Consider the following 26,298-nt stretch of genomic DNA (forward strand, 5'->3'; position numbering starts at 1 on the left):
CATTTGATACCCGACATGACTATATTTGGTGGGAACAAAATTGCACCCCGGTTAGAATATATGGAGACCCCCCCCCTCCCCTTCAGTTTGACCTAGAATGATGTTGTTCCCCGTATGCGTGAATGATCACAGTTCCAACCTTTCCACCAAATTTGGCACTAATCGCTACAACCGTTTCCGAGAAAAATGGGTGTGACAGATAGACAGACGGACTGACGCCTGAGGAGTTGGCAGATCTCTCATCAGGCCCGACCGCAGTTGGCGGTTCGCCGTCAGTTTTCCGGCCTGGGTATCCTGAGAATTTTCAATTTTCCTCGATTTTGGCCAAGGCTCGTCAGCCCTGCATTTCCCCCCACATCTCGTGTTTCCGACGTCGTAGCGTCGAAATTCTTGCATTTCCTGAATCTCAGTTGCCTCCCCCTTTCCAACGAGGTATGTCCCGCAAACATCGGACGATTTTGCATTTTTCATCAGTGTTTCGACCCGGGTATCGTGAGAATTTTCAATTTTCTTCGATTTTGGCCAGCGCTCGTCGGCCTAACACTTCTCCCCGTACTCTGCGTTTCCGACTTCGTAACGTGGAAATTCTTGCATTTCCTGAATCTGAGTCGCGTCCCTTTCCAACGAGGTATTTCCCACCAACATCCGACGATTTTGCATTTTTCATCAGTGTTTCGACCCGGGTATCGTGAGAATTTTCCATTTTCTTCGATTTTGGCCAGCACTCGTCGGCCTAACACTTCTCCCCGTACTCTGCGTTTCCGACTTCGTAAGGTAGAAATTCTTGCATTTCCTGAATCTGAGTCGCGTCCCTTTCCAACGAGGTATTTCCCACCAACATCCGACGATTTTGCATTTTTCGTCAATTTTCTGACCCGGGTATCGTGCGAATTTTCAATTTTCTCCGATTTTGGCCAGGCCTACCTCGCGTTTCCGACTTCGTAGCGTCGAAATTCTTTCATTTCCTGAATCTGAGTCGCGTCCCCTATCCAACGAGCTATCTCCCACCAACATCCGACGATTTTGCATTTTTCGTTAGTTTCCCGACCCGGGTATTGTAAGAATTTTCAATTTTCTTCGATTTTGGCCAGGCCTCATCGCCCCTCCACTTCTCCCATATCTCGCGTGTCCGACGTCGTAGCGTCGAAATTGTTGCATTTCCTGAATCTCAGTTGCCTCCCCTTTCCAACGAGGTATGTCCCGCAAACATCGGACGATTTTGCATTTTTCATCAGTTTTCCGACCCGGGTATCGTGAGAATTTTCAATTTTCTTCGATTTTGGCCAGGCCTCGCCGGCCCCACCTTCTCCCCCATATCTCGCGTTTCCGATGTCGTAGCGTCGAAATCCTTGCATTTCCTGAGTCTGAGTCGTCTCCGCTTTTCAACGAGGTATCTCCCACCAATATCCGACGATTTCGCATTTTTCGTCAGTTTTCCGACCCAGGTGCCGTGAGAATTTTCAATTTTCTTCCATTGTTGCCAGGGCCCGCCGGCCCCACATTTTCCCCCGCCTTCCCCAGGAAGGTTAGAGAGGGAAAAATCAAGAATACCTTCTTGGTGATTTCTAGAAAGGTTGAAGTTGAGAGCGGCACAGGTGTACGGGAAAGTTGCTAACGGAAAAGAAGTGTGGGTGGAGTTATTAGGGAGGAGGGAAGGCAACGAGTATTGGGTCAGTAGAGCATAGGGAGATTAATGTCGCCCCAGAGGATTAAAGGAAGTGAGGGGAACAACACGATTAGGGCTTTCGGTAATCTGTTGAAGAAATCCGCGTACTGAAAAGACCAGCTAAGGTAGAGGGCACACGACAAAGGGGCATAGGTTTGGCGACTCGTATGGTGACAGAATGGTAGGTAGGTAGGAGTAAAATATGACTTCGGCACGGAGAGGGGACTTAATAGTTATTAGGGCACCTGCGCTGGTTGTTTTGAACACAGAACGAACGATACAGTGGCCTTCGGGGAGCTCGAAATCTAAAATCCTGCCATCCCAACAGATTTCAGAAATGCAGATGACGTGATGTTGGACTGCTAAGGCAGACAGTTTGACATTTGGCAGCTTGGTCCTTAGACCCCTTAAATTTTGATAAAACAATGTAAAGTTGTCAGAATCATTTAAGTTAGACGAGGCTGGGGGGGCGAATCGGAATTTTGACGGAGCTTAGTCCTCTGATAGGGCTTGACGAAGGCCCCCTCAGGCCAAGTGGAAGATGGCATCGAAGTCATGGGCATACGTCACTTTGTAAGAAGTTGTTACTCGTTCAGGAGAGTCATCCTTCGTCGGCTTCACACATGAGAGAAGGGACAAAGTTGAGTTGGCGGTTCAGCGCTGGCGGGCGTCGATGATGCACAGAAGGAAGAGTTTGGTGGCCTTAATGCAGCGGCAGTAGGACAATTGTCAGAACTGCGTAGCGTAGCCGATGCTGAATAGGGAACATGTCCCTCGTATGGAGGGCAATTTTTAGGTTGCCTTGCGGACGTCATCGGGCTTGATGCGTCTTGTCCGAAACAGGTTCTCAGGTAAACAGGACGCTCCTTGCAGCTTCCGAAGACATTAAACCAATACCGGATTCACGCTTGTTATCGTCAAGCTTACCATAGTCTAATAGCAAAGTGCCGCAAAAAAGAGAGCTGTGTTCTGTGAAGAGAAGAAATTAGAATTTAGCGAAGTACGAGTATACCCTATACACGCTGACCAATCGAGCCTCACACTGCACGCTATAACCCCCTTACGGCAGGCATATCAAGTTGCGCATACCAATAAGCTGGAAAGTGAGAATTTCATTTCCAAGAAAGCTATTTCAAGGGAATACACTACTACGTGGAAACAGACCTGTTATCTAGGAATTAGTAGAAGAGCGTTCAGCGGTTACCATTAATAGCGGAGATTGTATTCCCCGAAAATTAATTGAGCTTTCTGGGGTTCCACTTTATTTTTATTTCTCCTCATAATTGTTGAAGTTCTCCAAGTGGTTGGTTCAGGATCATCGTTAAGTTAGCAATCAAAACCTTGACATACTTTTATTCCGGTTGGACTAAGAATTCTGGACGGAAGAGCAGATACTGAGGTACGTGGGTGAAATTAATTATTGGGAGAACTGCGGATCTACACTTTCACAATACATTAAAGTATGATCTCGGTTCGTGGAGAGAATTCAAAGGTGGTCATGTGGCTATTGAGTTGAGAAGAAGACTGTCTTGCACTGCTATCAGAAGGTCAAGGTACCCGGGGGGGGACAGGATGGGAAACCGCGTTGCCTTTACTAAACTCTTGTCGCAGGAGAACATCGCGTACCTTTCGGTTCGGTGAGGTCAAAATGCCTAAGGTATTGTTTTTATGCAGTCTAGGTTCGAAAGAACTGAAAGTGATGACGTCGAAACAGAATCGTATCAGCTTTAAGTTTCCCTTTGTTTTCAAATGCCTATCCCACAAGATATGGCCAAGATATGTAGGTCGATGTGGGGTTTACAAAGAAGTCGCTCTGCTAAACGTTCCGGGATCATTTTTGTGGTTTCTACAGTATTCCTGAAGTATCAATGCAAATGCCGAATAGTGCACTTCTGCTTGGTTTGACCACCAGACTGTGTGAGAGTTCCAGCACATCTGACAATATCGTGGGAATTGCATCCACCTTCTATAGACACCAAATATCTTTGATTTTCAGAGCCAGTTCAGACTCATAGTTCAGCTTCTTTTCGGCGTATTCACGCGGGGCCATCCGTCTTGCCAGCTAGCAGCACGTCATATAGGTAAACTGGATATGCTCCAGCCTTTTCTAATTCCGGCTAACGACCACGTCGTCCTAAATGGCACGCATTAATTCCTCTGTCTTGCGTTGATGTTCTGCTACAATGGCAACCAATCCAGCCTACCTCGAGTCAGGTTCACCCGCTCTACGGCAGAGGTTGAATAATGCATTCGGAGTTTGATGGTAGTACTCCGTATCCGCGGCTGAATGTTTTCCAAATCAGTCTTCGTCCACGGCAATATTTTGAATGCATATGCCAGTGGAGGAACAGCGAATGCATTCAGTGCGCTTATTTTATTCTTCCCTTAGAGATGCGATTTCAACACCAGCCTGACAGCAACCTTCAGACCACCAACTCGTGCATGGATCCCTTGACAAATTTCTAGGTATTTGTAGAACTCTTTCTCGGTCCACAATCCATCTTTCATCCGGCGGTGAAAAATACAGGGTCATAATCTTTCGGCACCTCCCCGGTCCTCTGCTCTATTCTGGTTGGAAAACCCAATTCTTGAAGCACGGCTTGCATATGACATGGTCCGTTTGGAGTTCCCAGAGTTGCCGTCCAAGGTGAAACTATGACTGTAGGGCTTTGCTATGCAACACTAGCGCTCATCTAATCTGACATTACTGTCCGCATACAGCATATTTAATGTGGAGGTCCAGGAGAGGGGATTTGCGAGAGAACATTGATGGTATCTACCGGACATGACTGCAGTGCCCCTACAGCACCTATATATGTGGTTCTTTGAATTCCATTAAGCTTACTTACTTAGCGTCACACAATGGAACCATTTTTTAACGTTTTATGTCTGTTGTACCCGATTTACTCAGAAAGAGCTGAACCGATTGTCATGTAATTTGGTGGGAACATGTGGTCTGCATGTACTTCCACAGGCCGCGGACGATATCATTTTATGTAAGGGTGGGTAGGTTCCCATATATGCCTGAGGGGGGTTCCTTTTTTTTCACAAAATGTAGGCACGAAGGGTATCAAATTAAAGGGCTCGATTAGTATGTTTTATTGGGTGAAACACAGGGGAGTGAGGACTCAAAACGTGTGCCCCGAAAAGTGAAACAGGTTTTGCTCTTAGAACCTTTCCAACCAAAAAATCAGAACAAATTCATGATGGTGCATCTATATGAAATCAAGACCTCAAAATACATATTAACATATTTTAAAAATTTACCCGAAGACCCCCTTTAAGTTCATTCTAGAAGTACAAAATTTGGTAGTAGTATAGGCGATAATTTGGGACACAATTCTGAAGAGTTTGGATGGAATCTAATTATTATTGTTGAAAGCTTTGCATTTCTCGTAAATTTATTGCTCTCTAAGGCGTATATGACGTCACAATCCTAAAAAGTGGACTCATATGAATGGCGGGGGCACTTTCGTTTTCCTTTTTACGGTTTTCTGTGAAGCAAAACCCCATTAAAGTCGCTTCAATGTCTGCCTAACCGTTTGTCTATCTGCCTTTTTTTGGCGTTGGAAAGTGGAAAGGTTCAAAACCTACCGCCGGCTCCAGGTTATGTGAGACTTTTACTCATTAAAACGACCTTCTTTTCCTTCGCTTACCCCGCGGGACTTCCATTTCGGTATTACGATGCGGGGCAGGATCAGTTACGAACTGCGGCTCGAGTCGTCATTTGGTACTTTTCTTCCGAAGCTCCTCCTTCCTCAGCAGATTGTGGGTTGCTTTAATTTATTTATTCCAAGTTTATTCAGAGGCAAACATGTGATCCCCGATATTCTCGTTTGATAACCGCACCCCGGAGTTTATTTCCGCCTCCAATTTGTATGTGGCGAACCTCCGGCAGTTAAAAACAAGATGCTCCGCATCCTCCGGAATCATCTCGCATTATGGGCCATATGGGCCGTCATGTCCGAAGCGATAAAGGTATTCACGGTACTCTCCGTGTCCGCTTAGGGATTGCGTTAAGTTGTAGCTAACTTTACCGTGCCTTTGATCGACCCATTTTGAGATATCTGGAATAATTCTATGAGTCCAGCGTCCTTTAGTTGAATCATCCCATCTTTTTCTGTTACTCCAAAATTGCTTCACTTTGTGCTAATTGCCGACGTTAAGAACATGACTTGCCGATTGCATATGATGAGTTATAGAGGCGTCGACCCTCGTTCGCCAAGGTGTCGGGACCATCCCTGATACCACACATGCTGGTTCGTCTGATGTTGCACCCTAAATACACGGTGTTCGCAACGCATTCAATATGGGGCTCGGATTTTTTTTCTTTTTACTTCTAGCTTTAATGCCGATGCCCATACTGGAGCTGCATAAAGCAAGATGGAGCTGACAACTCTCGAGATAAGGACTCGACGGTTTTGCATAGGGCCATCTACATTGGGTAACATTCCTGCCAACATCGGAGCAACCCTTTGTTGTCAAATTCTCAAGATGGGGGTTGAAATTTAGTATTTGGTCAATCATGACTCCTAGATCCTAGCATCAGACCAGTGTCTTCTAGCCAAGATCTGAATTCAAAAATTTCCTCATCTGTGACCACCTCGATCTCCTCACAAGATAGTGCCGAAATAGTCATTCCGAGATTGTCTGGGAAGCCAATGATTGTTACTCCTTTGGACAGCTGCAACTGCCTGTCTCTCTGTTTCTCATACGAGATTTATTCCGAAACGACTGGAGTTAGGAGGAGGGTCCAACATGATTGCATGTCCACGGCGCAATCCAACATGGTGGAGGAGAATTTCCATAACGCCCGCAGTTCCAAGGGACTAGTAGAAAAGCGAAATCAAGAGCCTGATTGCTTATCGGCTGCCTTCGTTTTGGAAAGCGTGGACAGCTCTGTGGCTTGTGCGGAAGTTCTTGGCCAAGTGGCCGACATCATTGAGCCACGGCCATCGAAAACAGGGTTATTACTGCTTATGCGGTGTCGGAGGAGGTTGAACTGCGCGAGCTGCTTACGAATCTGAAACTCGGAAATTAAAAACCATCACAGCTTCTCCGCCGTCCTCAAATCGTTGTGGCTACAGCGCCTAACAGTTAGCATCCAGGCCATTTTCAGCATTTCAGAAGCTACGGATGTGTCACGCTTATCGGAAATGGCTGACAGGAATTTAGAGGTTCGAGAGCTGCTATAAATGTCCGCGGTAGTTGCATCTTTCTCGCCGTGATCTCCAGCGGAAGAAAGCTTGCGAAAGGAGCTGGCAGAAATCAACAGTCGCCTGGATCGAATGGGTGCGAACCGATTCCTAAGCCGTGGCGATACCAGCGGGGGAAAACGCGCGGATTCCAAAAACCGTCAGGAATCATATTCCAGTTCTTTGCATTGTTTCCACCGGAAATTCCGAGAATACCCACGAAAGTACCAAAAACCTTGTTCTTGGGTTTTCAGGGAGGAGTCATCGGAAAACTAGTTACGACGCTTGCAGCTTCGGCGGATGGAAGCGTCGCTAAACAAAGCCGCCTTCATATCCTTGAAGAACATACCGGAATGAAGTTTTTTTTAGATACGGGTGCGGACGTATTAGTTATCACGTCACCGCAAAATATCCGCAAACTCAGAACAGGCGACACCAAACTTTTCGCCGCCAATGGATCGTGCATTAACACGTATGGCCAGCAAGTGATCACGATTAGCCATCGCCGACGTCCAGCAACCACCAATTCGATATCCCTAAAAGCTGTCTGGCGTCCTGGCCTACGCCATCGCTCCATCTTAGGCAGGGTCTGTCCCGCCTTCTTTTTCTACCGTAGATATTGCCCTTATAGACTTTCCGGGTGGGATCATCCTCATCCATACGGATTAAGTGACACGCCCACCATAACCTATTGAGCCGGATTTTATCCACAACCGGATGGTCATGGTATCGCTCATAGATTTCGTCATTGTGTAGGCTACGGAATCGTCCATCCTCATGCAGGGAGCCAAAAATTCTTCGGAGGATTCTTCTCTCGAACGTGGCCAGGAGTTCGCAATTTTTCTTGCTAAGAACCCACGTTTCCGAGGAATACATGAGGACTGACAAGATCATAGTCTTGTACAGTAAGAGCTTTGACCCTATGGTGAGACGTTTCGAGCGGAACAGTCTTTGTAAGCTGAAATAGGCTCTGTTCGCTGACAACAACCTTGCGCAGCAGTTATCGGTTGTGATTTTCGACCCTAGATAGGAGAAATTGTCAACGGTCTCAAAGTTGTATTCTCCCATCCTTATTCTTCGTGTTTGACCAGTGCGGTTTGGTGTTTTTGGTTGGTTGGTTTTCGATGCTGACGTTGCCACCACATATTTTGTCTTGCCTTCATTGATGTGCAGCCCAAGATCTCGCCCCAATTGCCGCCTGCTCGATCTGGATGAAGGCAGTTTGTACGTCTCGGGTGGTTCTTCCCATGATATCGATATCATTAGCATAGGCCAGTAGTTGGGTGGATTTAAAGAGGATCGTACCTCTTGCATTTACGTCAGCAGCACTCTCAAGACCATTCGACATCAGCAACGGTCTACGACAAAGGGATGCCCTATCATGCGTCCTCTTTAACCTGGCCCTCTAGAAAGTGATCTGTGATGCTAACGTACCGTCAGCTAACCAAAAAGTTCCCCAACATAGCCAATCCCCCCCTTCAAATCGATTGTCAAAATGGAGTCCAATACCACATTGTTACCAACAAACCGCCTGGTGCAGAGAGACCTCGAGGTCTGAATCCCGATCGACTGGAAGTAGCGAGAAAGGAGTTTGAATACATGGTCAAGATGGGTTATTGCCGCCCGTCGAATAGCCCTTGTGCCAGTCCCCTGCATTTGGCTCCGAAAAAGGACGGAACTTGGAGGCCATGTGGGGATTTCCGGAGATTAAATGCGGTAACAGCCCGGGATCGATATCTAATGCATCATATCCAGGGTATCACCGCCGAACTAAAAAAACGCGTTTTCTCCGAGATTGACATTCGGCCAACGGACCGCGCCAAGACCGTTCAGCGCTTCATGGACTAACTACTGCGGAGGCTACATTTATGTGTATGCTATGTCGACGATATCCTGGTCGCTTCCGAGACCTCGCAGCACCGAACACTTGCGCACGGTTTTTCATCGTCTGCAAGATGGTATGTGTCCATCTTGTGATGAGCAAGCGGAAACTACGGAACTCATCAGATATGAGATTTTTGGTGCTGATGTGCTACAATTTTTGCGGATAGCATCACATCCACTAACAGAAATTCTGCGATATATAAATAAATCCTGGATATTCCGCTAGACGGAGGAATCGAATACAATGGACCTCCAGGTTCTGAGTATTCAGAGGCCTCTCCCTCACCTCAACTCTTGCAGGCGAAGAGGGCTATACATTTTCAATTTAACTTAGGATCCGGGGTCACACCCAGATACTTTACATTTCGCCCCGTGAGGAGCAGTTCAGGTAACTTTGCGTTGATGGTAAATGGGATCAGCTCTGCTTTGATTGGGTTTATGCTTTATGCTCAACGCGCCTTCCATAATTTCACTGGCGCGGGGGGGGGGGTTGTTTATGTTCACAAATCTGGTCAAGTGGCTACCTCCCAGATCCGACTGAATTTTCCTGGTTCTTAGCATGGAGAATATGCAATGCGTCAGATACCTCTCCAATCCAATACTAGTCAAGGCTTCCCTGACTTTTTTTTTTGGAGTAGGGTAGGTGAATGCGTTTACGCGCAGAGTATTGGACTCCCCCAACAGTACGCTGGCAGACTACCAACTAAACACCTCCCTGTCATCAGAGAGCTATCCTGGAACCGGAGCCTTCAAGTCAGGGAATTCCTTTCACCAACGGAAGGGGAGGGGAGGAAGGGAGTTGTTGTTAGTTCAGGGAACCCCTTACCGTGCGATACCTCCGCTGGTCGAGTTCAATCTTCTTCGTAATAAGAAGAGCCCGAACATAATGCGAAATACGATTCCAGCTGCCAGCGCTCTTCAGCATCTCTCGCACAATGTTGCCACTCCATTGTAGAACACATAATCAGGAGATCGCGCCTTCCTAATCCTGTGCAGGTAAGACTGAAAACCTCGATGCCTACTTAGAAGTTGGGTAAGGAAGTAATCAATCTCACCGTGCTTTCTGTTCAACCATGGGTCTAATTTGTCGATGAGCCGCGCAGTCCACTCGCCCCTTGGCTCATTTTGCTAAGAAAGTTGCCACTCGCTAAGGGTGCGTTGACGTTCTTCGCGGACAACCACTTCTCTTAAGTTTTCGCCCTTACGGCGATAGATAGCTTTGCGCTCCTTGGCAAGGAGGGCAACGGGGTTCACTCCCGCAATCACCATCACAGCCGGTTCGGAGACGGTGCGATAAGCAGACGCCACTCGCAAAGCTCCCCGCCTCTGCACTTGAGCGAGGCGTTTACCATGCACCTCCTTGTCAAGGGCATCAACCCATACCTCCGCACCATAGAGAAGAACCGACTGTGTTGCTCCCATAAGGAGACGTCTCCTAGTTGATATAAGGCCCCCAACATTCGTCGTTAGCCGACTCAAGGCCGCGACTTCAGATGCAGCCCTGTCCGCTGCTGCTTTGATTTGCTCGAAGAAGCTCATCTTCGAGTTGAGTATTAAACCAAGGTATTTAATCGCTGGTTTTGATTCTATAGTCAACTCGCCGATCGATATGGGACGCAGGGTCGGGATTCTCTGCTGGTCAGGATGACTACTTCGGTTTTTTCCAGCGCAAGGATGAACCCGTGAGCAGTTATCCATCCGCTTACCCGTCGCATCAATATGCCAAGTCCGCTTTGCGCCTGTTCAACAGTGCGTCCGGCAACAAGTGCCGCAACGTCTTCTGCATAACCGACCAGGCGCGACTCTTCGGGCATATCGAGTCACAGCAGACTATCGTAGGAAGCGTTCCAGAGGTCCGGCCCTAGAGTGGATCCCTGTGCTACTACCGTGTGATTTCCATCCTCCTCTGGCCCTCTAGCGTCTCATAGAGCAGGGAGCGTTCTTTCAGATAATCCCTTAATATCCGCAAGAGATAGCTTGGCACGTGAAAGGAGTTCGCTAATGTGCCTAGCATATCTGTCCATCTTACGGAATTGAAGGCATTTCTGACATCAAACGTTATGAGGAGCACTATCCGTCGAGATGGGCGGCTGTGTGCCCCGGCTCGGTTAAACGCATCTACGACCTCCATAACAGCATCCACTCTAGATTTCCCTGTTCTAAACCCGAACTGCCTTGCGCAAGGCTTCCCTGATGGCATTGGTACTACCGCCCTTTGTATCCAGGGAGCCAGCTAAGGTATACTGCTTGTACTGCTGTGACCGCTTAACCTTGTCAATTACCTCGTGGGAAACGGTTCTTATGGGTTTGACTTTGAGGTAGGAGTTGAGTTTGTCAATCTTTGTAAATCACTTAGCAGCTGTTCAGAGCAAACTTCAGGAGCTTTCGGAAATTGCTGTTGTTAAACCACTGCCAAAGTAGACGCTTATCCTGATCGACTGCTGCGGCCTTTGTTCCGAAAAGGACTGGATAGTTCAATCTAAACGCGGGTTTCCAGAAAAGTATTTTGAATATTTTATGTAGACCACACCCTTCGAGCAATCCTGATCAAAATAATTCACAGGTTCTGCCGAAGCCAAACTTTTTTAATTTAATTTTTGTATTGTTTTTGTTTTTTTTTTTGCAGAAGTATTCGCCGTTTTATGCGTTTTACCAGACAAGCGTTTTGCGGAATTTCTGTTAAGGTTAGATGAGCAGAAGACCCACACTATGTCCCGACCGACACCATCGAAGCAATCTAAATCTTCCGAAAGTAACAACGAGTTTCATCCTGGAGATTTCGACAATAAAAGCACTCCTAGCTCAGGGCTGAAATTAACTCAACATGGGGAGGATTATCAGTTGCTTTTACTATGTCTGTGTCTTTGGCGAGTTTTGAAAAACAAAATCTCCGACTTCCTTTTAGCAACGGAACTACCAGAAGCGGAGAAATTTGACGATGTTGTGATCAAGTATAAGCTCAAGGATAAGTTGGTTCTACGTCTTCTCCAGGCCAAGCACAAGGAAGCACCCCGTCTAACTAATTCAACTGACAAGATCACCCTTGCAGACTTACTCACTCCAAATGGAAGCAAAGAATTCAGCCTGCTGAAATATTTCCGTTCATCCGTAAAGATTCAGGAAAAGCACGACCAAAATCCAGCCCCTGCTTTTTTGGTGGGAGGAAACATTCAGGATTTCATACTGACAACAAACATTGATATCGCTGAGGACTTGGCGGAACAATTTTTTGAAGTGGATGACGAAAACTCCTTAGAAGACGACTTCCTATTCAGAGTTCCAACCAAGTTAACCAAGAAACTCAAAATAAAGGAATCAGACAATGAACTGACACGCCAGCTAGAGGCTCTTTTGTACACCTGCTCTGATTTTGATGAGCTAGTCGAAAAGCTCGCTGATTGCTTACTATTTCAACAGAGATTCGACGGGACTTCATGGATTTTCAAAGAATACTATTATCCTCTTGTCAAACATGTGCTCGAATTCGAAGAAGGACAGAAACAAGAAAGCAAATACTATGCGAAACTTTCAGATAATTTCAAAGGTGCTAACAGTCAATGCACAAATGAGGTGAAAGATTTCAGGGAAGCATTGATTAAAGAGATAGCATTCCGGATGAGCGACTACAAGATTAATATCTTAAGTACGACAGGCGACAGTGCGCAAAACAGTAATCCCCAAAGTGATACCAATAGGAAGAGGAAACCCAGTGCAGATGATTCTCAACTAACCAAAGAATTGAAGGAATTCGTGGGCCACTTAAAGATTGCAATGTATCCAGCTAAAAGCAACCCTCCAAATAAAACAGGACTTACCCCCGCCCTATGCAAAGATAAGAATTTGTTCGAGAAAGTAGTTGACGATAAAAAGGGAAAACTTTGCGATGATTTCGTGAAGAATTCTAAAAAATTAAGTCCGAAAGCTAAGTTACTCCGGAAGATGCTGATTGATGAAGTTGTCAATGAAAATATGGCTAAAAAAGCGTTTGACACAGTATCTGGTGGGAGATTCCCTACCACTGACGGATATGCTACCCGATTTCAGCCCAAAAGTAACCCAGAAATCAAAGACATCGAAGTGTTTGCAAAAGAGATTGGGAATTTGATTGACAAGTGTGCAGACCACACCATTGAAATTACCGACGTGGTTGGAACTGAACAGTTCAGGAAAAACATCATCGAGGTAGCTGGCCACGTCATCGTGAAAGTCTCCTCATGGTTTGAATTTAGTGGAAATTTTATTAGAGATCATCGAGGTCGTTCACTGGCAAAGGGTCTAATAAAATTCCGGGATACACTGAGAAAGCGTTTGGGCAAAGAGAAGTTCGACACCATTGACAGATATAGTCTGAATATTAAACTGAAAGGTTTCACCAGCTGCGAAGAGGCCACGCTACACAGAAGTCTTCCTAGCAAAGTGACGGAACAATCTATTAATGACTTTTACGAAAATTTCCGTTTGATTGTGAACTACCCGAACCGCAAAGGACTTCGAAAACTGATAGAAACTGAAGTGAAGGCGAAGTATCAAAATTTGAACAGCAAAGCATTTGTCGATTCTTTTGTTCAAGAAGTTTACCAATGGATGACGCACCGGCTTGGGACTTTTTACACTCCAAAGAAGGTGGAGGAACTACTCGCCCGATTAGATGAAAACTTATCCTGTTATGAGTTAGATGGAATGAACCAGTCCTTCTACATGGCCTTGCCTACCAAATATAAGTTCGAATGTGAGGACCTAATGACGTTGATTAAGGATTTTCTTCAGCGAACTCATTCCAGTGTTCTACTGCTGCGGGTTGAAAATTTGACGCTATGCCGTGTTCGATTCATGCAGGCATTTTGGAGTCTACAGGAGAAAAACCAGGATGCAAATGGTAAACTACCGTTTTATTTACATCGGTTTGGCTATCTTTTTATGACAACTGATCAGCTCTCGGATGAGTCGTTTTGCGAAAAGATTGGCAGGAGGAATATAGATAAAGACCAGTGGAATCTGAGGGTTGTAGAATGTTCGGCTGGGAACTTACCTGAAACTAAGAAGTTTAAATCAATTCTGAACTTACTCCTTGAAAGTTCAGTCTCGTCTTCGGTAGGAAGAAAAGTTATTTTCATTGTGAAGGAAGATATGTCAGGGAAACTGAAATCAGCACTGGATTCCTATTTTACACAAGGACGAAATACGAATTTCAGATTTTCTACGTTTGATTTGAAGACAACTTTCAGTCAACTGGAAGTCTCATCACGGGATGAGTTGTTGAAAAATGGGCGGATCAAGTTGCACGGCCGAAACCGCCAATTAGGAGAAATAGTTAACCAGGACACCGGAGACCTAACTGATGAGACAACATTGGCCAACTTGATTGCAGACCGTGATGATGATGCTGGTCTCGTTTGCATTGGAAGTATAACTCAGCAGTTCCAGGATACTTATGATCCTGATTATTATATGATGCGTCATATAAAGCAAGTCGTCATCAATATTGATCCTTGCAAAATACCAGCAGAAGCTGAAGGAGGCAGCTACTATCTACCGAAAACGGAAGAAGAAAAGGGAACCGATCTTATAATAGTCGCTGATTCAAGAGTGAAGTTCAAGGCCCGTCTGATGAATAGTCAAAAATATTCTGTCCCGAATTCCATCCATTGGGTTCAGGAAGTTAAGGTGCCATGGATTGGAAAAAGATGGATATGGCGCGATTCTATCGGATCAATTTCCCGGTTGAGTAAGTACCGAAAAGAGGAGCCAAAGGTTTACCCATTTACACAGAGAGAATTTTTAGAGTTTGAGAAGGATCGAAAAATTGTCATTTTGCATGGAGTGCCAGGAGCAGGCAAATCGAAGCTTCTTGGAAACTTTTTTATAATGATGGCGGATAGTTCACAACCTCTCTGGAAGATTTATATCAACCTGAACCTTTACACTGACTTTTTCAACAAAAAGCGAAATGAAGTGAGGAGTCGAATCGATAAAACTATGTCATCCTTGGAGTGTAGCGAATTTTTGTTGGAATTACTTCAGTCTAACGAGGACTCCAAGCTGGAAACACAATTCGAGATGAACCTCTTGCGTTCTGCATTCCAAATTACTGGGAAGATTCAGCTGGTGTTATTCCTGGATGGATTTGATGAAATCAGCCCCAATTATAAGGACATTGTCCTGGACTTCTTACTGTCAATGAAGGACTCTTCTGGAACACTTAGAATATTCATTACTACACGTCCTAGCTTTCGTATGTATCTTGAGGAGAATTTAAAAACTTTTAGCTTCGAGATGCGTAATCTGACTGAGAATGAGCAGGACCAATTGCTCAGGAGTTTAATAAAGAAGTTGAATGTCCAGATGGAGGTAATGGAAGTGGTGTCGTTGATGAAACATTTCTGCCGTCACTCCCCTGAAAATATGGGGTCAAGTCGCGTTTATCGGAAGAAAGGTTGGGCAAGGAGTGCCCAAGCCCAAGACGAAGAGGTCTTCAGTGCGATTCCGCTTCACGTTGTAATGTTCGCGGAGGTTTGCGCAAAAAGCGATCGAGAGCGAATTCGAAACTGCATCAAAAATCGTGATCTTTCTAGATTGTATGAGATGTATCTTGAAATTAAATACCAGCTATATCGTGAGGAGAAGATGCGAGTGAATCCGACGAATGTGTCGTCTATGGAAGACTCAGAGTACGCATACGATGGTTTCTTAAAGAAGCACAAGATGCTGGCCCTCTGGATGTTGTTCTCGCGGCAAAGGATCAGGCAATTTGTAGATTCATTTGAGGAATATGAGAAACAGGTCTTGAGTCTTCTGGAAGACATTAAGGCTGGCAAGTTTAAATATGGAATCGTATTTGGTGTTTCCGGTGAAGTGCCCCAGTTCACCCATCGTACATTCGCGGAGTACTTGGTAGCTCGGTTTTTCATTCGTGAAATTGCGTCAGGCGGTAAAGTGAAACCAGGCTTCTTCAATTTTATCATAGATCAAATATCTAACGAGTCTGTTTCCGTCTTCCGGACCTTTTGTGATGGTATGATGAGAGAAATAGGCTGGAATCAAGGTCATTTAGAAGATGTGCCGCCATTATCAATTGCAAATGGCCTCGTGGAGTCATACAACGATGACGAGTGGGGAATTTTTTCGTTTTTGGCACAAATTTTCAAAAGGTGTTGTCCCTTAGATATTTCGGCACGAAGGCCGGATGCTGCTTCGTATTTAAGTTTAGAAACAAGAACGTTGGGGGATAGTGTGGAAGACGAGTCCTGTGATTATATTATGGTACGAATTTCCAATGATGATTCTTGGAAAAGTCTTTGGAATCATGACAGTTCGGCCCAAACTGGTACTTGGGATGATGCTTTCAGCAGACTCCTTGACATATGTCTTAGCAACAGAAAGTATTTTCTGCTTTTCGGTTTCTTATTGAAGTGGAGACCCGGAAGTGTGCGCAGAAGTTATCAAGGTTCAAGTATCTTGAATGTACTTCGTACCCATAGGGGACTTTGTTGGGAGGAGAAATGTCAGTCGAATTCTGATTTTGACGTCACGTGGTATGTTTGCACTCAGTTCGAATATGAAGTTGGACCGAGCAAATCGTTTATTTCTAAATTCGTTCCAAACTGGTTAGTGAGAAATGAAGATTTTAGTATCAGCGTCCTTTATGAAGAGGATCCATCGGATGCAGGCTGCTCAAACACCCGTTTTCGAGATTCTTTTAATGGAGGCGCGCCCTTGCAGGTCTATTCGGAGGATTTGGAGGACTTGGAGGATTTGCCCAAATTTGTCCAATCAGAACATTCCAACTATTCAAAATCAGATTCAAAGTCAGGTTCGTGGCCACATATGTATGTTTGTTCTTTGCATACAATGCAATGCCCTGGCGAAATACCCAGGAAAGAAAGTCCCCCATTAACACATCCCAAAGATCCAGATTCCGAGAAACCTCCATGGCCAGCTTTGAATATCGGTTCTCGATGCGGAACTATCCTTTGCGATGAAAATTCAGATGCACAGGATCTCCGGTTATTATACTCGTTGGATCGATTTTCGAGTTGTGACAGTTAAAGGTACATACGTTAGTTAATAAGAGCATGAAATGTATTGAAATATTATACTTAATATAAACCTTATGTAAAAAATTTCAGATGTTTTCTTATTTCACTTGGTTAAACCACTAAACTGTACCAAAACTCGTTGTCTCTTTCAAACAAGGATTGAGTACCCGTATCACAATCAAAAAAAACTACAGCTAAAAAAGCGGGATCCCGTACCGCCCACAAACTGGGTACTCAGGCGGAGGCACAACACCGATATACTGAGAGCCAGGTGATAATACCGAAGAAGGGAGACCGAACATTGTTATACTGCGAGGACAAAAACCAACAAACACCACTGCTCAAAAAGCAGGATCATGATAAATATATCAGACGTCCGGAAGGAGACAGGTCTCAGTGGTGCAGGTGCTAAATGGTACCTACGTTACCTGAAGGAAGGCCTAAAACTAAAAGAGGCTCAGGACAGACCTAAGCTATCTTTATCGGAGCCAATAGAGCGGGGAGCAGCAGAGATGAAGAGAGTGCTCCCAAAAAATTCAAACCTGGACCCAAGGAGGGCGGTCAAGGGTATTCGACTGGCCGTACTGCCAGAAATGTTTCCCGAGCAAATACTCACTCACGAGGAGCAGGAAACCATCGAAGACCTTGTAATTAGGGAGATGTGCAAGGGATGGACTGCGAAATTTGTGTTCATTGCAATATGCTTTCGACCTGGTCATATACCGGTGGACTGCGCGACGGAGGACACAGCAGAGTGGCTTAGGACAACAGTTCCTAAATTGTCAATTTGTAACTGTCAACATGTGCTGGGTATGATATACCAGGAGCACACATGGTGACAGTTTTTCTTTCGAAAGCCGCGACAGTAGAGACGGTAGATCTCTGTCACCGCAGATAACCCAACTGTTGGCTACGATCTTTGACAAGGATCCGCTTTAGCTTTGAGCTTGCTTTAACAGAATTGTTTCGCCACATCCGAGTTCCACCATGGTGTTTTACCTTACTTTGGCAATAATGAGTGAATAGCAGATATGGCACCTTGTCTACGGCTCAGATGAAGATGCCGTGGGCTGCACATCCCCTTCGATGATTTTCGGAGCTGAAACTTGTAACGGGACGATCACAAGTAGCCTAGGCGTCCATATTTGAAACATTTTCTAGGTTTATGTATAAAGCACTCCCCTGGCATGCTGGTGTATCCAAAAGCAATATGTTCTGGTAGGTTGGATCCATGAAAAGCTAGTTTTACAGTCGCGGACGCCTTCTGTTTAGTCTCGTTTTTCTGGCAAGTTTGACTGAGGCAGCGTCCCTATGAATCTCCTTTTGAGCGAAAACTATGGGCTCAGCTTTCTTTTATCGTCAAGAGCAAACCTGTCAACTGGAACAGGGAAATTTTTCCTGGGAGTATCTAGATCGGTAGAGGGTGATTTCGTGTGTAATATTAGCTGTGTCCTTGGGAAAGTCGCCCTTAAGCATGGGGTATTCTTTCTTCTAGGCTACTGTGGGATTGGGTTTGTGTAGCTTGTGGTTTGGGGAGATAGATTTGACCCTGATGGCTCTACGTTCCTTTTTCGCAAATCTGCAACGGTTCAACGTTGGCGAAATCCGTTTCTTGAAGGGGCGAAGAGATTTATTCCAAACCCGTCCATTAGCATGTCCTGTTGGGTCCTCCACGGGGGGCCTCCAAGAGGGACACTTGCTGCGTCTTCTACGCCACCGGTCTGTGGGAAAGCGGCTTCACAGATCCTACCGGCTCCGTTTAGGACGGAAAGAAAAGTGGCTCGTGTGCAGTTAGGGGAAAATAAGGGAAACATAAGGATGTGGAATAAAAGCGAAAAAATGGGACCTGCACCCAGGATTGATAGCCGCAAAAAGAAAAATGAAAATCCACGTACTTGGAGTAACACAAAATAAGATACTCAACACTGAGGTACAGTTTCTGCAGCTTACACAATACATAGCTTGCGGAGGAGAAGAACCACGCAAAAGAAAATCAGTCACAGTACCTGGCCAATGTGTCACAAAATACGAGTATATAAAAAGACAAAAAATAAAAGAGATCAGAAAAGATACAGATTCACGCTTGTAGCTCTTGAAAAAGACACCAAATACGCACAGACATATCCTTCAATGTTTCGTTAAGTGTTACCGTGAATGGCTTGGAAACAAAGTAAAACCCGTAAAAACAAGAACACGCAACACGGCTTCGAAACAAAGTGAAACTCGTAAAAAACCAACCGTAAACCAAGGTGGAACGGGATACGCCGAGGGTTGCGTGGCCAATGGTGAGCTCGGTCTTTAGTATGCGAACTCTGAATACCTTCGGAACCTTCGGTTTCAAGTAAGATCCTTATCGTGGTGATCGGGCCAGGTAGGGTAGTTTACCTTCCCGGACTAGTCGTGGGACCAAGACGTAGAGTAAAATAAAAAACACAAAACACAGATGATAGAAGAAGAGGTGGTGATATCAGACGCACCATTAGAGGACGACCTGTTGGCATCTAGCCAGGAGATAGTAGCCATTGGGGGCAGTACAATGGGTGCCATTCGCAGCACCACTGTGCTGAAACTAACCGCTGGAACCCCCCAAAGGCGGTAGGCGGCAGCAGGACAAGTGGTTTCCAGTGAATCCACTACCGTCGAGCTGGATGTAGTGAGCACCAGTCAAAGTACTCCTGACCCTAAACCGTCTACGTCGGGGAGTCCATTAAAAACTGGGGGCTGGCAAGAATGTCGGCCACTGAAAATCGGCTAAGAATTGAAGTTGCACAGGAGTCCTGCCCAAGAGCCAGTACTAGAAGGCCATACATATTCTGAGGAAGATTACGAATGATTAGGAGGTCGGTACTCTTGACGAGCAGATGAAAAGGATTTCGTTTGTTGAAGAATTTAACAGAAAACGCCTGGGAATCAAGTAGAAGGTGAAGCCCACAGTTTTCAAAAGCAATTGATCTCAAGACGAGATCCTCCAAAAACAAGAGCACAAGGGCTTAGACGCTAAGCAACCTCTGCAAAATTGTAAGTAGCATCAGGTAGCTGACATGTTATGAACTGTGAAACCAGGAGTCACTTACATGTGGCGCTGGTGAATGGCAACTCCAGCAGTGTTGAGGTCAGGTTGTCGGAAATGATCAACGAGCATCTTTTGGATGACAAAGGTGAACACACGGCATTCATCCCTTGCTTCGATTTCTCTCAGTTGGACCGTGGTTTGAACATTATAGCATGCGAGGGCCAATTCTCCAGGGACTTTCCCAGTTCGTACATCACTAAGGTCAGCGACGCTTGGTAAGGTCTAAACCTTAGAGTCGTCCACTATGACGGGATCCCTAGGACACTGGTTACTTCCATTTTGTCGCCAAAGATCCACATGGATAAAGACAAGCTCGTTTAATCCCTGCGCTAAAAAACCCCAGAATTCCCATCGAGTTATTAAATAGGAGGCACCCGGAGGCACTGGAAAAGGCAAAGACTACAAAGTGCGGTTCGGAATGAGAATAATGAAAGTGAAAGTGTTCCGCTGCGCGAAACATGGATCCAGTCGACGCCGCCAACGAACTGTTGGAGGAGATTAGGGTCGAAGGTCTGACGGAGATTGAAGACCTCCTATGGAAGCAGATCATGCTGAGCAGCGCTAAAAGTGGGCCTCAGCTAATCTGCTTGTTTTCCTCTTAAAGGAAGACGTTGACGTCACACTAATGTAGGAGCCTTGGATCGGAGATGGCCCAACAATCAAAGGGTTCCAAAGCAAATATTATAATTTAGTCCACAGAACAAGAGACGCTGATCGGGACAGAGCTGGAGCATGCATCTTCGCGAGGAAGAGTCTGAACGCTTTTCTGTATCCGGACCTAGGATGCAGCGACCTAGTCGGGATCAAACTGGAGCAGGCGGCAGCGAAGAATGTGTATATTTTCTCGGCTTATATGGCTCACGACCGATCAGTTCCGCCAGAAAAACTGCAAAATTTAACGTCCACCATACCAGCAAAAAGAACCTTTTGATAGGTTTCCCAGTCTGGAGAACTGTAACGGTTGGGAGGAGGGCCTTGATGTCACACTACAAACTGGCAATGGGATTCTTAGGGTGGAGAATTGGAGGGTGTATGGCCAGAGATCCTGCTCAGATTGCAGTTAGATTCTTTTCAGTATAGACCTTGCCGCAGAGGTCTCCAAACCTTTCAGAGACCCCAGGAGGATCGACTGTAGGAAGTTATCAAGAACAAACTCTCCGGTGCGCAAACCGGTAAGATTGACTCGACAGACGCACTGGAGTCAAAGGTTGGAGCTCTGCAAAAGACATCCTTTCTTGATATTTGGGTGGAATTTAGTTTAGCCAAAATAAGGCAGATTGTGGGTTGACGCTACTTAACTTGATGAATCGATTTTCTAAAGCTTTGTTTCGGACCAGGAGCGGATCGATAAGTGGAAGTCGAAGGGAATGCACGGTAAGCACATGAATTGGCAGCCGTAAATAACCGTAAATGTAACTTTCTTGAAATAAATAAGAAATATGCAAAAGTGGTTTCCTACCTGGAACCTGATCCGTTTCTTCCGCCTGCAAAAAAAAATACAGAGATGAATATTAACAAACAGTTTGATATTTATAGTGAAGAGATTGGTCATATCCAAACAACTCAAATTGTGTATTTCTAATCATTTACTGTACTTATCGTTCTCTGAATATCAAATAGGCAACAGGAAGAAGAAGAAGAAGATTGACAGGATAGGCAGAACATGCTAGATACCAAATCTTAACAAAATCGCCGGAAGATTACTCTACCGCCAAACAGATCTTTGTGAAAAACCATAACAAGTTCTTCACATATACTCCCCCCCCTAATATATCAATTCCGAGATAAAATTGAGACTTTTCTGTACTAGTTTTCTTTCCTTGGTGATACGGTAGCGCATGAAAGATCCCCCCACATATTACTCAAAGGCATCGAGTCTTCGTCACCACTTGTCTTCTATGTGTCGTCGAAGTACGCTTTTCTGGTCCAATTTCAAGCTTCATCGGCACACAGGCCAGTTACCGGTGGATGAGTTTATAAAAAGGTGGAGGTGGCAATGGATAGGTGCCACAGGACGATAACTTCAAGAACAATAGAGGAGCAGTGAAAAGTTCTTGGAAAGTTCTGGGGGGGATTGAAGCGCGTTTCTGTAGTTCCTGTAAGATCGCGCGTAGGTCTGGTTGACGCGGTATGTCCACCAAGGACCACCCCCGATCTATCCAGTCCAACCCAGCGGGATCACCATTTAGGTATTATTTCGTGGAGTGGGCTGGCTTTTAGGTGCACGTGCTTCCCCTCCTTTCGGCTTTCTTTCTTCTTTCCTTCTTCAGCAACTTTTGTTGTATTTTTACGATTGCGGAGGAAACCGTAAGCCAGTTGTCCTTGGACCTCAGCATCTCTACAAGTAAGTTCTCAGGGCTCACGCTATTGCCCAACGCTTGGTTCAGATTCCGCTTTTCATTGTGAACCTTGCGCAGTGGAACATCATATGCTCTGGGTCATCTAGCATGTCTCGTGGTTAATGTGGTGGTTGATCTCCCCATGATTTCGCTCAAATTACATCCTAATGTTGGGGATCTGTCTTGCGCGGACTGTCCGCCTTGGCTAATAAGGTACACGGGGTGTGCGTGTGCCCCGTGGTCACAGAAATTTCTTAAGGCACAAGTCAGGAATTGGAGGAGCTTAAGTTGACGGTGACGACGCTGGCCGACGCAGCAGCGACGGTTGGTACTTTGGGTTCGGGAGGTAGATTTCGATCGCATTCACGGCTATAGGCAGGTGGACGTGAGTCTCGGACTGCGCCGAACGTTTTCATGGCATTTCGTTCTGGCGGACATTAGCACCTCCCCCCCATTTCTGCGTCACTCTGGGCTGCAGAACAAGGCTTTGATAGACCCGCATTCGCGCACTCCTCAGAAAGTACCGCAATATTACTACGGATAACAGTTCCTCCAAGCTGGTTAAGCACGATGTGCAGCACCACATCAATACTACCGGCTCCCCAATCACATGGTGCGTCCACTTTCACCCCATAAGCTTGCCGTTGTGAAGAAACAAGTTTGAAGACTTGATGAAATAGAGTATCTGCAGACCATCCATAGTCCTCTCCACTTCATTTGGTCCCTAAGCCTCTCTAAGATTATAGGCGTTTGAATGCTCAGACAGTTCCAGACCGTATCCCAATCCACTCATCCATCCCTCGCTAATGAACTGGCGTGTTTTTACGACCTTGGATTTAGCCAAGGTGTATCACCAAATCCTTATCGCTCCTGAAGACATTCCGAAAACGGCTATCTGCGCACTTTCGGATTCTTGGAGTTCAATAAGATGACTTGTGGAACGCTGCGCAGACTTTCCAGAGGTTCATCCACTCTGTCTTACGAAACTTCAATTTTTGTTTCGTCTACATGGATGACGTTTTGGTCGCTCCCTCTTCAGAATCTGAGCAGCTGGAACAACTCGAGTGCATTTTTCAACATCTCCTTGAGGCCGGACTTGTCCTTAACGTTGAGAAATGCAGATTCCTCTAGAGGCAGGTGAAATTTGTCGGCCCCTGATGGAGGCTGATGAGGGACTCAGACGAGGTTGAGGCGATAAAGAGCCTTCTACTACGAACCACGGTGACGGATTTGCGAAGGTTCTTGGGCATGGTCGTCGTTTCTCGCTCAAGGTCGCTCATCACCAAGCAATCATGAACGCGTACTTGTCTGGGCCCAAAACTAAAGACTCTCACGAGGTTGCGTGGTTTGGTGAGGCCGTCCATCCATTTGAGTCGGTCAAACAACAGCTTGTTGATGCAACACTGCTGACATTTGCTCAGCCAGATGAGCTCCAGGCTGTGTTCGGCGATGCTTGAGATACAGCGGGAGGAGCCGCTCGTCACCAACGGGTGAATCAAATCTGGTAACCGTTGAGTTTCTTTTCAAAACGACGCAACCCAGCTCAACGAAACTACAGTGCCTACGATTGTGAACTACTCGCCGCGTACCTCGCTATAAAATACTATCGTTTCTCCTTTGAGGGTAGGCCGTTCACCGTGCTCAGCGACCACAAGCCCCTTATGTTCGCACTTAGAAAAAAGCTCGGCAGCGCGTCCCCTCCCAAATTTCGGCACTTGACTTATATCAGCCAGTTTACTTCTGATATCCAACACTTGCCTGGGAAAGACAATGCTGTTGCTAACGCTTTGTCTCGAATCTCGGAGGTCACGTTCCTCCTCGCGTTCGATTGTATGGCGATCGCCAAGGCACAAAAAGGCAACGCAGAGCTTCAGAGCCTGAAAGCAAATTCCAAATACAAATTCAAGGAGTTTCCTATTTTCAGCTCAAAGTCTTATTTACTCTGCGAGACCTCAGAAAAGGGACTCAGACCATTCATTCCGGCCGATTTTCGCAGGGAAGTATTCCACGTAAAACATGATCTTGCGCGCTCAGGCTTCAGGGGGATGAACCGGTTAGTAAAAGATACATACTTCTGACCGTCCATGAACAAGGACGTACACCAAGAGTTTACAGATAGTGGATCGCTTGTCAGAAGTGCAAGGGGAATAAGGAAGTTTGAAAGGAAGTGATGTCAAGATGGATGGTGTGGAGCTAGGAAATAACCACACCATCTATCTCGGCATCACGGATTCAAGTATTGCCTCACAATCATCGACAGGTTTACGCGGTGGCCTGATGCAATACCTCTGTCGACAGTGGAGAGTGGGGGTCGAGGCCCTCTGTCAAGAGTGGATTCCGCGCTTTGGTGTTCCAGCCGTTAGAATTACAGACCAAGGAATGCAGAGAATCTGCGTTTTTCCGCCGACCCTTTACTAGATATCAGAGCAGAGCTAAGCGACTCGGGAATGCTGTGTCTGTTCAGGAATGCGGTTTCGAGGATGGGGCCAACTCCACCACCTGACACGCGACAACGGAGGTCAACACTCCCAGGGATCTTGGGATGTCTAGACAGGTCCTAATTAGGGTGGATGCCCCTTGGAGGCCGCTGCAACCACGATACGGGGATCCCTTTAGAGTGCTGGAACAAGTTGAGCACTCGTTCAAGCTCGACGTTCAAGGCGGGCCCTAGTGGGTATCCTTGTCGAGGCTGACCTTCGACGAGTCGACGGGCGCTTCGAAAAAGCGTCCGTGAAGGGAAAATTCTCGCGGTGACCTAAATTGGCGGGGACATGTGGACGGTTTGCTTCGTTGAACTCGCGCGGTTTGAGCTAGAGGCGTAGTGATCGGATCACAGGAGGATATCTTGATAGATATGGAGTTGCAACTTGAACTTGAACTTGAACTTGATGGGAAACGACCAAAAGGTCGACCAAAACAACGGTGTCTGGTGATTTGAAAGCCTCGCAACAGCATCCAAATCAGGCCTGTAATCCAACGAAATAGCGAAATTGATCCAGATGAGCTGACTTTGCTTTTAAACAAGACAATAACTGAAGGAAAAAACTTGCATATCCCACGTTGGGCGCCGAATTTATTAAATGTCAGGCCTTCGACAGAGCAAAATGGCACAACCGGTCAAGACAAGTCGACCCCGTTTTTGAATGGGACAAAGGCCGAAGAAGAAGAGGACTGATTAGTTGATCCAAGTATCGAGTAGAGTTTTGACGTAGTTCATGGTTAAAAGATTATGCCACGTCAGGACTATTGAGGGGAGAATATTTAGATGTACTGCTCAGGCAAGAAAGTAAAAAGGACTCTTGAACCCTGGGTGTATCATGTGTTGTGTTCCTGCTTATTCGAACTTGTAACTTCCGTTCGCTGGGTCTTCTCCTACACAGGGCCAAACTACCCTCATCGTTAGTTTCAACTTTTTTTTTAATTAAACACCATCACATTGTCCAGTCACATACGAAATTTAGATGAGTCCAGCATGTCCTTAACTGCGGGGTTTTCATTGAGATTTCAACACATTACTGGGTTCATAATTAATTTTCTCTTTCGAACCCCCATGCATGTCATAAACAAGTAAATGTCGCTTCGGGTCGGGAAGAATCCGAGTACAGATACCAACTCTTCCTATTGACTACCAACCCTGATTCTTGGATGTATTCCTGAAGGGTACGCCGGAGCTAGCCAACCAGAGGATTTCCCATTTGAGGATTAGGAGAAAAATGCTTCGTAATTGAATACACGAGTTCGGAATTATTCGCCGGTCTCGAGTGTTTAGTCGTTTGTTTGTTTATGTGACACCCTCCCGCCAACCTTTTCATACTTTCCCATTTAGGATTAAGGCAGAAATATGTAGACCGGCTCATATATATGTATGTGTAGCGTGATGAGCCCAGAACCAGCAGGACGAAGGACGTGAACGAGTTGGCTGCATATGATGCCGGGCTAATGTTTTGCGCAATAGACAGGATAATAATAATGTGCTTTACAAGTTAATTTGAGAGTCATTAGTGCTGGATAATGTGGATATATGGAAAGGAGATTATCCTTGGTTAATGTGGGAGTATCCTGTTGAGGATTTTTTTTGCTTAAACGGTTATTTGTAGATAGCAAA

The 26,298-nt window shown here is 45.8% G+C and overlaps 1 protein-coding gene across 2 annotated transcripts in view; it reads right to left on the reverse strand.

The window, feature by feature from the left end:
• LOC119654509 (TWiK family of potassium channels protein 7) overlaps positions 1 to 26,298 on the reverse strand; it is a 644,233-nt gene that overhangs the window by 534,186 nt on the left and 83,749 nt on the right. For both annotated transcript variants that reach the window (XM_038059947.1, XM_038059946.1), the window contains exon 2: positions 21,314 to 21,338. The gene's annotated coding sequence lies outside the window, so the exon portion shown is untranslated. The remainder of the gene's footprint in view (positions 1 to 21,313; positions 21,339 to 26,298) is intronic.

Source organism: Hermetia illucens, chromosome 4, assembly GCF_905115235.1.
Source record: "Hermetia illucens chromosome 4, iHerIll2.2.curated.20191125, whole genome shotgun sequence".
Taxonomy (NCBI): Eukaryota; Metazoa; Arthropoda; class Insecta; order Diptera; family Stratiomyidae; genus Hermetia; species Hermetia illucens.